General features: G+C 39.3%; 1 protein-coding gene across 1 annotated transcript in view; it reads right to left on the reverse strand.

Moving 5' to 3' along the window:
* Nucleotides 1-481: 481 nt before the first annotated feature.
* Nucleotides 482-13,609, reverse strand: part of EFCAB2 (EF-hand calcium binding domain 2) — a 146,179-nt gene continuing 133,051 nt past the window's right edge. Inside the window, exon 8 of the mRNA XM_043999413.1 lies at nt 482-2,592. The gene's annotated coding sequence lies outside the window, so the exon portion shown is untranslated. The remainder of the gene's footprint in view (nt 2,593-13,609) is intronic.

The raw sequence follows: 13,609 nt of genomic DNA on the forward strand, positions 1-13,609 counted from the left end.
CCCAGCTTTCTAGAGTCTAGCCTAAAGCACAGGTTGGTAACAGATGACATGCCATGCCCCGTCTAAGATCGCAAGGAAAGGAAAATGGAAAAATACACAGAAGAAACGTTGTTCCGAAGGAAATGGGAAAACAAAGAGGACATTTTTGCTCCTACCTCATTAAAGTCAGTAGACACATTTTTCGTGCAACTTCAAATAAAGTTTATTTTTTGTACAGGTATTTGAATGTTTTCATTTATGGTTACTATGGGAATACCTGGAGTACCATCCTCACAGGATCATCATAAGGTTCTATTGAGAGCATGTCTGAAACGTTTTGCAAACTTTAAAACACTCTACAAATGTTAGTTATTTTATAAGGATTAAGTCTAAAACCAATAACATTTTTTTTGGCGGGGCAATGAGGGTTAAGTGACTTGCCCAGGGTCACACAGCTAGTAAGTGTCAAGTGTCTGAGGCCAGATTTGAACTCAGGTACTCCTGAATCGAGGGCCGTTGCTTTATCCACTGTGCCATCTAGCTGCCCCCAATAACATTTTTAAAAGGATGGTTTTCATTGGGGGGAGAACTGCTCCCACAATGTTCCCATCCCCCATTGTATAATGAGTCTACCCACTGTCATCTGTGAGAGATGCCTCCATGAGTCACTTCCCCCAACCCCTCTGCAGGGACTGATCCAGTAACAGATCCCCTTGTCCCACTCAGTATTCAAATAATAATTTCAACTATTTTTTATCAATAGCATCACTCTTTAACATAGTTTCAAAACTACATCAAATCCCTTCTCTATTCCATTCAAGAAACAAGAAACCTGCTCAAGAGTGATTCAATTTACTCTCAAATTATCCACCAACCTAACAATGAATAATGGAGGAAACAGATCGTTGGAAAAAGATCAATGGCAAACTAGTCAGTTTTCATTATGGTTCATACATGAAATTTATACATGAAGGCATCTGGGAATAGTCTTTGGAGGAGAAGGCAGGAGATTTTTTTAAACAAGAGAACATTATCATGCATACCAATGAGTGCTTGTTAAGAGAGATCAAGGAAGGAAGTTGTGAAGCTCATACATCCTTTTGTTTGATGTCCTTTTAATGTATCTTTCTCTTTTCACTGTCACTCTGAAGAAATTGAAAGTTAAACAGAGCAAAATCAACTCTGTCCTCATATTTCCAGTCTAAACATACTGAGTCATGCTAAAATATATACATGATTCATACTAATGAGATTGTCATCATTGCTTTCACGTATTCCTAGAATTTAGACACATTGTTCTCATATATGAAAGAGAATTTGCATATTTGGAGTTATTTGATGGGGGTAGAGGGGTACAGAAGTGGGGAGAGGAGGATGGAGAGGATTGTCCAAACATCTTGGCCTCTGCTCTTCTGTAGAGTGGAAATTTCCATTCCATGTCTCCCAGGGGCTAGATACTACACCAACACTTCTCATGAACACTAAATATTCCACATTTGTGTCTTCATCTCTCCATCTACCTAAATGCTTAGTACAGTGCTGGGCAAAAAATATACCTAACTAATAAATGTTTAACAAATAGAATTGAATATTGAAAAATAGGTAGATAAGAAATTAATGCAAGACATCTTCCCATGCTGATAGCAAGCATTTATTTATATGTGTGTGTATCATACAGAGCTATAATTGTGAAATTTTGGCATGCAATACAAGTGACATGAAAGGTACCATCAAGTGGGAACAGGGGGCCAAGACATCAACTCATGGCAGGATGATAAATGCCCTAGGACACTGGTGAAACTGATATTGGGGAAGGGAGAGAGAAGAATGGAAGAAATTCAGCTACTCATGGCAAGTGACATTGCTATTGGTGCCTGTTAAATTTGGCACCCTAAGTCAAAGCCCTAATCACCCCACTGTAGTTGCATCTCTCATAACCTATGACCAGTAGGTTGAATTGACTGCAGATTACCAATAATTGGAAGTAATTTTCTGATGAGTACTCAATAGCTTCTTTCAGATTCCATTGGTATGAAAACCTAATGATATCACAAAAGTAACATATCAATAGCCTTCTGTTCTGCTTTCTTTACTGATCCATGATGACTATAACCTTTAAGGGAAAAAATAATCTTCTCACATTAAATAACAGTATTAGAGAAAGAAAGATGAATGAATGAGCAGATATTTTATTTAAGGAATGAGGAATTTAGCCACGTTTGCCTAGTCTCTGAGTAATCTGAAAGGGTAACTTTCCAAGGAATCTATTACATTAATCCTGATGATTCACATCAAAAAGCAACAGTTCCTCCATCTTCTAAACTAGTTGAAGTTGAAAGAAGGTTGTAGGTGATTTAAAGTTGAGTGTCCTGGCAAGGCTGCTGAAAAGCCCTTTGAATCTCTGAGAAGGAGTCAGCTTTCTACCAAACATCAAAGTCTTTGAGGGCACTAATACTTTAGCAGTTTATCTAGATAATTGCTCACCAGCTCCTCAAGCCTAGCCCAGAGATCATGTCCCTCAAGCCCCAAGGTTGCCTCTCCAGCAGTGGGCTCCAGTTTACCACCAGAATGAATGCAGGACTTCTTAGTATGAGAAGGGAAAGAGTCAGTAACCTAGGAAGTAAAAGGAAAAGAGAATAGATAAAGTGGAAGTTGGGCACTGCTGAGAAAGAATCAAATTATGGAGCTATTGTGGAAGGAAGGAGAGTGGATAAAAACCACAAGAGCTCTGTGAAATGTAGTTCAGTGATAAAAGGGGACCATCTCTGAAATTTAATCTGATGTCAAAAAGTGACATCAGCAGAAAGCCTGGGAATGAAAATCATGGTGACTAGACACCACTCCCAGAACAACCAAACTCCATGACTCAGTCTCTGAAGCCAGGTCAGCATTGTGCTCCTGATCCCCTCAATGATTCCTCTTCCCACAAACCTTTGGGAACAAGTTCACCTGCTCCTTGGATTTTCTACTCCCCCCTCCTTAGCACTCATTCACATCATTTCTTCGTGTGTTTGGAAACCTAATGGTAGCATAAAAGTAGCATTTCAATGGCACTCCATCCTGCTGTCTATCGCTTAAAGACACCATTACTTTTCATGCAGTTCCCATCATGCAATTAATTTCTGCAGCAGCAGGAGAGCCTGCATGTACTTGCAAACAAATCATTTTTTGCTCCATCTACTTTATAGATGGTTTGCAAAAAAGGAAGAGGATCTTTTTTTAAGGATTTGTAAACTCTCTTTCTGTAATGGAAAACTTTGATCTTTATGATATTTCTTGGGTAGGTAGGCAGACAGGCAGAGTGGCTCTGGGTGTGGGGCTGTCTTCTGTGGTTCACATTTGGTTCATGGCACAAGATATGCCAAAGTGAACTTGGTGGTCTCAGCTCAGTGCACATGAGTGCTTGACAAACACCAGACGACGCAGGGAAAGAAAGAAGGGGGAGAAGGCTGTCCCCCTGCTGCCCTTTTTATTGTCCCTGCTACTATTTTTCATTATCCTCTATTGCCAAAAAGTAAATTATAAAGTTAATTTTTAGCTGCAAAGAATGTATTTTTTTAAAGTCTCTTGCCCTCCTAGGATACATTTATTAGAAGATTTAGAGTTCCGATTATGGGACCAGTTGTTTAGGCTAGCACATGCGTTTCATTTTGGTTTTGTTGAGAGGAAAAAGGAAATAGAAATGGAAAGAAAAAAGGAAAAACCAAATGTATCTACTTTCTAATAAGAAGGGAAACTAAAGAAAAATTAGCATTTACATAATACTCTAAAGATTGCAGAGCATTTTACCTCTATTGTCTTGTGTTCAGTCCTTCCCCAGAAATAGGGCAAACAAGGGGGCAGCTAGGTGACGCAGTGTATAAGTACTGGGCCTGGATTCAGGAGGACCTGAGTTCAAATCCAGCCTCAGACACTTGACTTTTACTAGCTATGTTACCCTGGGCAAGTCACTTAACCCTCATTGCCCTGCAAAAGAAAAAAAGAAAGAAAGAAATAGAGTAAACAAATTTGGCTTTCCTAGTCTAATGGATGGGACCAGCACCAAAGCTAGCAGGCTCTCCAAGAGTGAATGATCCATCATGATTCTACATTATTCAGTATTCTTGTGGTTGGCTGACAGGGACCCCTGCATATGACGGCTGGGTCAAAAGAGCACTGAATTGTAAGTATTCTGAAAAACCACAGAGCTTTGGAAAATAATATATGTATCTTTTGGAACACTTTTTTTTTTTAGTGAGGCAATTGGGGTTAAGTGACCTGCCCAGGGTCACACAGCTAGTAAGTGTTAAGTGTCTGAGGCCGGATCCAAACTCAGGTACTCCTGACTCCAGGGCCGGTGCTCTATCGACTGCGCCACCCAGCCACCCCTGAAACACTTTTAAAAGGTGTTTTCCATGAGAGGATAGACAGAGGAGCAGCAGTAGGTGTTGAAGATAGATACCGGTCATACTTTTGATTCTGTCTTATTGAATAAATATTTTCTAGGTCTACATTATTACTAGTTGGGGGCTCAACAGGTTATGGATTATACTGCAATCATGTTAATTCAACATCACCTTTGGAAAGGTGCTGGGCAAGTCATTTCATTTCCCAGGGCCTCCGTTTCCTCATTTGGAAAAAGAGGAGGTTGGACTTTGAAGTTCCTTCCAACTCTAGACTGATGATCCTATAATAACTATGATCTTACACAATGAATAATGTTTTCTATAAGTCAAGTATGAGTCTAATCATATTTTCATTCATGTGTATATGCATATACATGTATACATATACACTTATCATATAAAAGCTGAATTCTAAACTGTGGTCTATTTCAATATTAACCATCAATCCCAATGTCGGTACCACACACAGATTTCTAACACAAATTAGATCAGTGAAAAATGAGAGCTTTATTTCCTTATCATGTATAGAATTGGTCTAATAGCCTCTTCAGTTCCTGTTAAATGACTTCTAATTCCTTTTCTTTACTCAATCCTCCAATAGGTAGGCAAGCCTCTAGCTGCTCCTTGACTTTCTGCTACATTCCATCCCCAACTAGGACATCCCTTCTCTGGGATCAGATTATTGGGAGTAAGTTCAGCTAGTATAAGTCAGAGAGGCGGCTTTAGTCTAGATCAGGAGCACAGCATCATCAAAGCTCATTCCCCCATTCTGATGGGCACTGTGTCTGTAGTAACCCAGGGAGCCCCAGCCAGTATAGACTAACTCCCCAAACTCTTCCCTCCCAGAACAGATGTTAATGGATGACCATGGGTCACTGTACATGCCTAAGTAACCCATTTTATGTCCCTTTTTCCCATTATTCTTTGGGATTAGGCTGCCTAGTCAGTCACATTGTTGCCTTCTTGTATCTTTGCATCTTAAGATACCTCAGTACTTAAGAGCAATTGTGTTAGAATTATAATCAAGTAATTGAGGACCTAAAAGGCACCTTAAGAGATCACCTAGGGGACAGCTAGGTGGCACAGTGATAAAGCACTTGGCCTTGGATTCAGGAGGACCTGAGTTCACATCCAGCTTCAGACACTTGACACTTAACTAGCTGTGTGACCCTGGGCAAGTCACTTAACCCTCATTGCCCTGCCCCTCCCCAAAATAAGAGATCACCTGATTCAACTTCCTCATTTTTATACAGGGGAAACCCAAGTTCCAGAGAAGTGATATTACTTATCCAAAGTCATACAATGATTCTGTAACAGAACCATAACTGAAGCTCAGAATAATGTCTCTCATGTGCTTAAGAATACATCATTTTCATCCAGGTTACAAAACATAAACTTTGCCTCATCCCAAGGTAATTTCAAGAGCGACAGAATAATATTAACAAGATCCAGTTTTGAATTTTTGGCCATAATTTATTATAGTATTTAGCAGAGAGATGCAAATATAGGGCTCCTTATATATTGTTGGTTGCTTAAATTCAAAATGTAATTTTTTAAAAGCAGAGACATAACAGAAAAAAAATCCCGTTAATTTGAATTGTTCTTGTGTACTTTATCACATCTGCATGTTATTGACTAAAGTGCTTAGTTCAAGAGAAACTAATGACTTCAAAATAAGACTAACATTACTATTAATTGTTATTTAAAAATAACAGCGAAGGGGGCGGCTAGGTGGCGCAGTGGATAAAGCACCGGCCCTGGATTCAGGAGTTCCTGAGTTCAAATCCGACCTCAGACACTTGACACTTACTAGCTGTGTGACCCTGGGCAAGTCACTTAACCCCCATTGCCCTGCAAAAAAAATTTTAATTTAAAAAAAAATAAATAAAAATAACAGCGAGACCAAAATAATAATCTTTATCCTTTTCTATCCTGCAGGATTGAAACGTGTTTTTTAGTGTGTTACAGCTTGGCTAAATCAAGTCCAAACTCTTCCCTAATACCACGTGTAAGAAAAGTGGATTAGCTGTGGCAAAAGTAGCAGTGAAACCACTAATACAAACACTGTAAATCATCAGAAAATAAAAAGGCTTTAAAAAAATACACAAAGCACTGATTAGTAATAGCTTTGCAAAGTGAATTTCAAAATGACTTTGGAGTGTTTGCATTCAGAAGTTAGAGCTGCCTCCCTACCCAACACAAAACCCATCCCCTTGGCCAGTCTCCCCAGAAATATGCCTTATAATGTGTCCTTATTATGTCCAGTCTTCCAAAAAAACTTTTTAAAACAGGTCATTGTTGTTATTTGCACTGGCCAACAAGCCTACTGACAAACCTGGCTTTTCTTTCATAGAGTTCTCTCGAATTCCCCCTCTTCCTACCCATCTGTGTTTTTTAGAGATGCTGGTCATTTGTCTTCTGGATGTTCACAATGCCCTCCTTATCAGAGAGGCAGCTTGGTATCTTTGAAACCAGGAAAACCTAGATTTGAATTCTGCCAAGGACACAGATTGGCTGAATGACCACCTGCTGGTCATTTAGGTTCTAAATGTTCTAAAGCCCTAGCTTCTTAAACTGTGGGTCTAGACCCCATATAGGGTCACATAACAATGTAGGGGTTGTGAAAATTTTGGCAACAGTAAAAGGTTATGTATACCTATTTTATTTACCTATTTACCTGGGATTGCAAAAAAATTTCTTGGGCAAAAAGGGGTCATGAAAGAAGGTTAAGAAGCCCTGTTCTAAGCAACTTTCTAAATAGGAAAGAGACAATAAATGATCTTACAGGTTCAATTTTTATCGTAAGTAGCAGCTCATTAAAATTAATTTGACACAATAGTGGGTTAAGAGCTCCATATTAAATCCCCTCTCTGGGGATGCCCATTAATTGAAGGATGGCTGAACAAGTTGTAGTATATGATGTGATAGAATACTATTTGTGCTATCAGGAATGATGAGCAGGATAGTTTCAAAAAACCTGAGAAGACTTAGATAAACTGATGGAATCAGAAGAACATTGTACAAAGTAACAGCAATACTGTATGATGATTAACTGTGAATAACTTTGATATTCTCAACAATACAATAATTCAAGACAATTCCGAAAGTCTTAAGAAAAGTGCTATTTACCTCCAGAGAAAGAACTGATAGAGTCTGAATGCAAATTAAAAGCATATTTTTAAAAAATGTCTTTATTTTTCTTGTTTGTTGGTTTTGGTCTGTTTTCTTTTGCAACATAGCTAATATGGAAATATATTTTGCATGATTTCACATGTATTATCTATATCAAATTGATTGCCTTTTCAGGAGAAGGAAAGGAGATAGAGGTTGAATTTGGAATTCCAATTTTAAAAAATGTTAAAAAAAATGTACATGTAATTGAGAAAAAAATTAATAATTTTTAAATCCCCCCCATTCATCAGTATTTCCTTCTGTGATTTCATCTCTCAAACAAACATGCCAAGTCAAATCATACTTATCCAACCTGATATTTCCTACTACACCCCCAATATTAACCAATGTTTCCTGGGATGGCTTCCTCATTGTCCTATCATACCATGGCCATGCTCATTCCTACAAGGGTACCTATATTTATGTCATTTTCCCTGTATAGAATGCTTTGCACCTTCTCTTTACCTGTCTAAATTTGTCAGTCATTAACATTTATTACACATCTACTTTGGACCAGACACTGTGCTATGTGCTGGGGATACAAATATGAAATAGAAAGACAGCTCCTACCCTCAAGAAGCTTACAGTCTAATGGGGGAACACAAGACACAAAAGAAAGACAAAAAGATTGCTGATGGAGAAGTCTAGAGGAATACAGCCAAGTGGGAAAAGAAGATGCGACTGGCTGGGTTCCCTTCTTAAAAGAAGGAACTTTATTCATCCTTGAAAAGCCTTTTAAGATGATGGGCTGCTGTTGTTCAGTCATTTTTCAGTCATGTCTGACTTTTCATGATGCCATTTAGGATTTTCTTGGCAAAGATCTTGGAATAGTTTGCCATTTCCTTCTCCAGCTCATTTTACAGATGAGGAAACTGAGGCAAACAGGGTTGAGTGACTTGTCCAGGGTCACACAGCTAGATAGTGGGCTAGCTTTTTTAAAGGAAGACCCAAGGGCAGCTAGGTGGTGCTGTGGATAGAGCATCTGCCCTGGAGTCAGGAGGACCTGAGTTCAAATCCAGCCTCAGACACTTAACACTTAACTAGCTGTGTGACCCTAGGCAAGTCACTTAACCCCAACTCCCTCACCAAAAAAACAAATAAAGACCCAAGTTATATAGACAAGTCAAATAAGTGGAAGAAATAGAAAGGCAATGTTGAAAAGTGGCTGAAAATTTTGTAGTGGTGGGCCTGAGCCCAGTTGGAGGCTCTTCCCATATGAGGTGGAATGGTTGATCAATTTGTTGGGGCAGTTTGAGGGTACTCTTCCCTTGGAAAAGCAAGGTGCTTAATCAACCAGATACTGCCTGACTAGGACCAGGTGGTGACGATAATCCCTAGTTAGGCCAGCGTTCCTCCCCAACAGCTGAGCTTCCCCACCCCCACCCCCCACCCCATCTATCCCCCTATAAAAGCAGTGTCTTCAGGGGGCAGCTAGGTGGCGCAGTGGATAAAGCACTGGCCTTGGATTCAGGAGTACCCAGAGTTCAAATCCAGCCTCAGACACTTGACACTTAACTAGCTGTGTGACCCTGGGCAAGTCACTTAACCCTCATTGCCCTGCAAAAATTTAAAAAATTAAAAAAAAAAAAGCATTGTCTTCCCTCTCGCTCAGGAAGGAAGATGTCTTGAATCTATTCCTCCCCGGGAGCCTAATAAAAATTTTACTATCTCTTATCAGAACATGTACAAGAGTTAATTCTTTAACAGAGGGATATCCAGAACCAGTGTGACAATTGCATTTCTTCAGAAACCACAGACATGGGTGCAACTATTGACCACCATAGATCATGGTAGGAATCTGCTAATTCCAATCAAATGCACTTGGACAAGTAGGGAGGAATAACAGGAAAAGCTGAGAACAAGGTAGGAAAGACTACTATAAAAAGCCAGGCAGTTTGCTAGCAGAGTTCACATCAAAACCCATATATCAAGGTGCAGCTAGGTGGCACAGTGGATAACGCATGGACCCTAGAGTCAGTAGAACCTGAGTTCAAATCCAGCCAGAGACACTTGATGGTTACTAGCTGCATGACCCTGGGCAAGTCACTTAACCCTCATTGCCCCCCACAAAAAAAAAATTAGAAAAAAGAGAAAAACCCATATCAGATTCAGCAAGATAGGCAAAAGTAGTTCCATGGACCCACAGTAATTATCCTATCTTTATAAATCTTCCATCTCCAGATAATAACTAAATATATATAAAATACAGGGTCCTCTCCTTGCTAAGTGAGGAGATAAGAAAACTTCAGGAATCCCTCAACTCCTCAGTTTAGCAATAATTATGTTCCTTGAAAGAATAGAAGTATATCAACGAGACAGTCTGTCAATAAGCATTTATTAAATACCTACTATATGTCAAGTACTGTGCTAAGCCCTGCAGATACAAAGAAAGGCAAAAAAACCAGTCTGTGCTCTGAAGATCAGTGTCTAATGGGAGGACAACATGTCAACAACTATGTATGTACAAACAAGATATATGCAGGATAAAGTGGTGGAAAGAATGGGATAGTCAGAGGGAAGGATTAAGGATTGAGAAAAGCTTCTTGAAGGAGGGAAGCTGAGACTTGAAGGAATGCAGGGAAACCAGAAGATGAAGATAGACATGAGAAGAGAAAGCATTCCAAGCATGGGAGACAGCCAGGGAAAATGCCCAGAGTCAGAAAATGGAGTGTTGTGTGTGAGGAACAGAAGAAAACTAGTGTGACTAGATCAGAGAGTATCTAAAAGGGAGTAAGATATAAGAAAACTGGAAAAATAGGGGAAGACCAGATTATGAACGGTTTTAAAAGCCAAAGAGGATTTTATATTTGATCCTTAGAGGAAAATGGTCCCTCCCCAAGTTAAGCTTGTTTTCCTTAAAGGACATTGTCATTCCTCAAGATTGGGTTGGCCCAGACTGTTGATGTCACTTCCTCATCTCCTGAAACAAAGCAGCTACATCTTCATTCACCTAGGGGTGTAGCAAAGGGTTTGGGAGGCTTGTTCCCAGCTGCATCAACCCAAGGTGCTCTTGTTGAATATACTTCTCTGCTGTGGCAACTGCTTTTAACTGTTGAATGACTTATGAGTGTCTCATTTTGTTCCAATAGCAAAACTAATCTGGCCAAGATTAGATTAGTTAGGCCAAGCCCAGAACAGGGTGATTTTGCTCAGCTGGATTGATTGCCAAGTTTTATCTAGATTGAACTGACCCCCCACTACTTTTTTCTGCTTTATGAGATGATAATGTCCATAAATTCATAATTTTCTATCATTCTTCTACATAATATTTAATAGATGAAGGGATAAAAATTGGAACTCAAAACTATAAATAAAAATGTTTATTATTTTTTTAAAATAAAAAATAAATAAATTTTAAACATACTTAGGTTCCTTGAAAAAAAAAAAGATTTAACAGATGAGTTTATATTTTAATACATTGTGGGAGGGGGGCGGCTAGGTGGCGCAGTGGCTAGAGCACCAGCCCTGGAGTCAGGAGTACCTGGGTTCAAATCCGGCCTCAGACACTTAACACTTACTAGCTGTGTGACCCTGGGCAAGTCACTTAGCCCCAATTGCCTCACTAAAAAAAATAATAATAATACATTGTGGAAGGGAGAAAGGGAGGGAAGGAAGAAAATAAGAATTTATTAAGTGTCTACTATGTGCCAGGCACTGTGCTAAGTGCTTTGATCCTCACAACAACCCTGAGGTGGGAGCTATTTTATTTTTTTTTAGTGAGGCAATTGGGGTTAAGTGACTTGCCCAGGGTCACACAGCTAGTAAGTGTTAAGTGTCTGAGGCCGGATTTGAACTCAGGTACTCCTAACTCCAGGGCCAGTGCTCTATCCACTGCACCACCTAGCTGCCCCTGAGCTATTTATTATTATCCCCCATTTTACAGTAGAGAAAACTGAGGTAGACAGAGGTTAAGTGACAGCTAGTAAATGTCTGAGGTCATATTTGAACTCAGGTCTTCCTGACTACAAAGCCAGTGCTCTGTACACCATGGTGCCAAGTTGTCATCTAGATTGCTTTAGTCACTTCTCTGTTCTATCAAGTCAATCAAATATTTTTGACTAAGGTAATTAGGGCAGATAGGTGGTACAGTGGATAGATCACTGATCCTAGAGTCAGGAGGACCTGAGTTCAATCTAATCTCATTGCAGACACTTACTAGCTGTGTGACCCTGGTTAAGTCACAACCTCAATTGCCTTAAAAAAAAAATCTGGGGCCATCTCCAGTTGTCCTGATATGTATCTTGCCACTGGAGAACAGCCCTCCCCTCACTTAAATACAATTCAATGCAAGTCATGACATCATAGCCCTCTCTCACGTAATTCCAATTCAGCACAAGTTATGACATCACCCAGATGTCATGGCCCTCTTCAAGAATAAAGGATAAAAAAAAAGAACAAAGGATAAACAACAAGGTACTTATTATTGTGGGCTCTTCTGGTCTTATTTTAGCAATTAATTTACATTAGTTTAACTTCTTGAAATCATTATAGTTGATGTCAATGTCATTTCTGTTCTCTATTTCACATTTTCTGTATGCTATGTCTTTTCCTCATTGTTCTTCTTTCTTCTTGATCATAAATCTTAGCTAACAAGTTGATAGTCTAGTTGTGTAGAAAGAGTTGAGTCAGTGATAACTCTCATGACCATAATAAGCTGGGTTTTATCTGCCTACTAAAATGTAATCAATTTCATTTTAAAGGATATTATTTGTTTCTTGCCATGTTCAGCACCAACCAATTTGTTTAAGAAAAAAAATTTGTGAGAAAAATTTTAAGAAAAAAATATATTTGTGATATAGAGGGTTAAGGTTTCTGTGTAATCAGCAAGTCTTTGGACACTCATTTCTTCTTCATCAACCATACTTTTCCATATATTCCTTTCTATCCTTACCTTTTTCCATCTTTTCAGTGGTCAGCAAGCATCAGGGAGCACATTGACTTGATTTGGAGAATTTTACAAATTCTTTATCAAATTTCTCCACCACTTCATACTAAGCAACCAGTGTGGGCATATAAATTGCAATTATTTTCATGCAGTATTTTTGCAAATATTTTTCATGGATATAGCCAAATACCAAATGAAATCATATTTTTGTCACTTTGGGGGATACGATAAAACCCACTCTACCAACTCCATTTTTTTGCCTTTCCAGGTAGTACTTGTGATTCATCTTTCCCTTTAGCTGTAAATTCCTTCTTTCTTCTGCTTTTATTTATGACAAGAATATCAAAATTGATATGATTTAGCTCCTTCAGCAATGTTTCCATTCATTAATACTCTATATTGAGATCCTCATCCAGTGACCCCAAAGAAAAATAATGCATCTCCTCTGACATAGTAGAGTTACTCATCACTTCACTCTTAGTGTGAGAATAAGAGCGCCACCACCCTACTGAGAAAGACATTGTGAGAACCAGACCAGCACCGCCCTGAGGAAAAAGCATGTGATTAGCATCCGAACAGTTACATCTCTTCATAGAAACTCCTTTAAGTCATGTCAATCACTGCTACCAGCGAATTAGCTTGGAGGGGTGTGTGTGTGTGTGTGTGTGTGTGTGTGTGTGTGTGTGTGTGTGTGTGTGGACCGCGCCTGGGCAGGCCCCCAGGGAGCTCCCTCTCAAGGCGGGGGTGGGGGTGGGGGGGTCCGCTCTTTTCGGTTGGAGGTCACGAGAAGAGCAGCGGCAGGTGTAGGGAGCGAGGGTCTTTTCTTTCTTTCTCCACATGTTATCTTTACTAAATCCTAATATACTTTAATAAATACTTAATGCCCAAAGATTGGTGCTATATGTTTCTAATGTAAGGCGACTACTCATTAGATTTTTAGGCATCACAGTTAGATGTTTAAGCTTCACATTAGACTGTTATAGTAGACTTTTGGTAGGTCACCCTGCCACAAGCCTCTCCCCATTCCAATTTATCCTCTATTCAGTTATCCAATTAGTCTTCATAGCTCTGACCATATCATCCCCTTATGTATCAGACTTTAGCATTTCCCTATCACCTTTAGGATCAAATATAAAATCCTTTGTTTGGCATTGAAAACCCTTCATAACCTGGCCCTCTCATCTTTCCA

This window comes from Dromiciops gliroides, chromosome 4 (assembly GCF_019393635.1).
Source record: "Dromiciops gliroides isolate mDroGli1 chromosome 4, mDroGli1.pri, whole genome shotgun sequence".
Classification (NCBI taxonomy): Eukaryota; Metazoa; Chordata; class Mammalia; order Microbiotheria; family Microbiotheriidae; genus Dromiciops; species Dromiciops gliroides.